The following is a 2,903-nucleotide window of genomic DNA, read 5'->3' on the forward strand; positions in this document are numbered from 1 at the left end:
TGCTATGCAGCCATAAAAAATGAGTATTATTGATACAAGGCTTTGGCTTAAATCTATCATCTTGCTGTTCCTGTTCTATTTGTCCCCCCTGTACTTTGTCTCCTTTTCCTGCCTTCATTTAGATTATTATTTTATGTTCCATTTTATCTTCTTTGTTGGCTTCCTGCTATAAATCTCAATTTGCTTGTTTTTTTTATCTTAGGGTCTGCTTTACAGTTCGTAACTATGCATCTCATCACAGCCCACGTTCAAGTCCTACTGCACGGCTTCACGTCTGTACCTTACAGGAGTTGGCCTCCATTTCTCCCCATCCCACCTTTGTGCTATTACTGTCATTGTCTTTACGTGTGTTATAAACTGCATTGTTTTTCTTTAAATGGGAAAATATCTTTAATTTGAGCTTTGTTCTGGATGCAGAAGTTAAGTTACTCGGAAACAGCTTGATCTTTTTGCCTCTTGTGTTTAAGGTTGGCCAAGGCTGGGTCAGCGCTAAGGCTTGAGATGTTATTCTACGTTACACACTACCACTCTGGGTGCTCGCACCTCCTGGGCAGCCTCGACACCCCCTGCTCCTGCTAGTGGGGGATGTGACGTCTAATCCTCTCAGGTACGTCAATCTTTGCCCGGCCTCAGGTGCCCCCTGCGCGTGCGTGTGATCTCCTCTCGTAACCTGCCCCGCTGTCTAGGTCCCCCCAGACTCACAGCTTTATTTGTCACGCATCTTGTCCCGTAAGCCCTGCCTGGATTCCCACACCTTGCACCCTAAGATGAGATCTCTCTCGGAACAACAGGATAGGGCAATCACAGAGCTCATCTCACTTCTTTCCCGTCACTTCGGGATCATTATACTTCCATGCCTGATAAACAGGCCTTAAAAACCATTGTTTCATGTATATTGTCTATTTTCTGGTCACTTGAGGCAGGAAGACAATGTGGTTACTTTGTCTTGGCTGGAAGCATCAATCTTCAGCTCTTCATGAAGAAGAAAGGCTGACTGGGCGTTAAACCAAGAGTACACAGGGCAAAGCAAAAGGCCCCATAGAATCCCCCCAAGAAGCAGGACCACGGCCCTCCTCAAGCAACTGGCAACATATGCGTGACCTAATTTTAGAGCTAGTGAACAGTGACTGCAATGTGCCTCAAATTTTCCATCTTTTTCAGTGAATGTGCCCACCCATTATTGTCTGTTTCTCTTACTAGTGTACGCTTGGGGTGTGTGTGTTTGTGTGTGTGCACACGCGCGTAAGGGGTGCAGATAACTTGTCTCTTAAATCTACGCACCTTCAGACTGAAGCACCTGAGGAGCCTCATCTGTATGGGCCGTGGGTAGACGGGACCCTCAATCTCGAGCCCAAGCCTAGCGCCCACCCGGATGAGACTTTCTTGGGAGGATCTGAACATATTTTTAACTTGAGAGAAGTGTAAATTTGTGGCCAGAGGGTAGACTGTGGTGAATTAAAGGTGGCCACCAATTACCTGACACTACTCCCTTCGAGAGTTAGAGTTAGGACCCCCCCCTTTGGAATGCAGATGGGCTCTGTGACAAACAAAATAAGGCAAAATGAAGTTGCACTCATTTGTGGTCCCAGGCCCTAACGAACACAGTAGCACCTTCCACCTCATGTCCGGGGAGCATCTTTTGGGACAGAAATCAGAAGCCATACAGTAAGCCCAACTACACTGAAATTGCTGTGCGAGAAGAGAGTGTCAGCAGCCTGTCCCAAGCTGTCCCGGTGATTCCGGTCCAGGAACCAAACTTGTGAGCGAAGGACCATTTCAACTACTCCAGCTCCAGCAAACACCATATGAAGAACAGAGGCCCTACACACACGGTCCCCAGTCATCTCCAGACGTCTGAGCCACTCCAGTTGAGGCCCCAGATGCCAGGCAGCAGCGGCAAACCATCCCGCTAAGCCCTAGGCAAATCCCTCAGCTATAACACCACAACATACAAGAAAGTGGTTGTTATAAATAACGGGAACAGGAGGAAAATCGGGAGTTCAGTTTGTATATCCTTCTTACAGATAAGATACAGTAGAAAGGTCAACTTGATATTTAGATACAGGATTCCAGAAGAGATCCAAAATGAAGACATAAATTTGGGAGACCTCTTACTCGTCCTATTCTACTTTTCCTTTTTCCATTGCACTTACCACCTCTGCCATTTGCTGGATAATTTATTTATTATATCTAATGTTTACTGTCTATCTTCCCTGATACAATGTAAACTCCTCAAAGAAAGAATTTTTGTTTTATTCATTAATGTATTCCCTGCTCAGAGAACAGTAACTGGCATACAGAAAACAAATATTTGTTGAATAAAAGAACCAACCTAAAAATGGTATTTAAGACCATTTTAATGATGGCATTACCTTGAGAGAGAGAGAGAGTCTGTGTATAGAGAAAAGAATGGAGGATGGGCATTTCAACACTTAGTGACTGAGAAAATGAAAAGGAACCTGCGAAGGAGACTGGGAGGATGCCGCCAGTAAGGACGGAGGAGAAATAAGAGACAGTGGTCTAGAAGCAAGGAAGTGCCTCACGTATGTCAGTGATGCTGACAGAGCCAGGGGAACACTGAGCAGTCGTCACGTGATTTGCCTGTGGGGAGGGTTCACAGAGGACTGTGACCCAAACCGGAAGGATGAAGTCTAACTGAGAACAGAAGGAGAATGGAAGGAGAGGACACAGATATTATTGAAATGGGTTCTGCGTCGAGTGGAGAAGAAACATGGCTAGAGGGGATACGATGCCAGAGTTTGTTGTTATAAAATGTTTTTGTGCTAAAAGGAATAATCTTACAGGAGGGAAAAACCTAATAATACAGGGAGAGTAGGGACAACTGAGTAGGTACGAAGGGATGAAATCCAGAACATAAATGAGTGGGTTAGACCTAGAAAAGA

This window comes from Ailuropoda melanoleuca, chromosome 8, assembly GCF_002007445.2.
Source record: "Ailuropoda melanoleuca isolate Jingjing chromosome 8, ASM200744v2, whole genome shotgun sequence".
Taxonomy (NCBI): domain Eukaryota; kingdom Metazoa; phylum Chordata; class Mammalia; order Carnivora; family Ursidae; genus Ailuropoda; species Ailuropoda melanoleuca.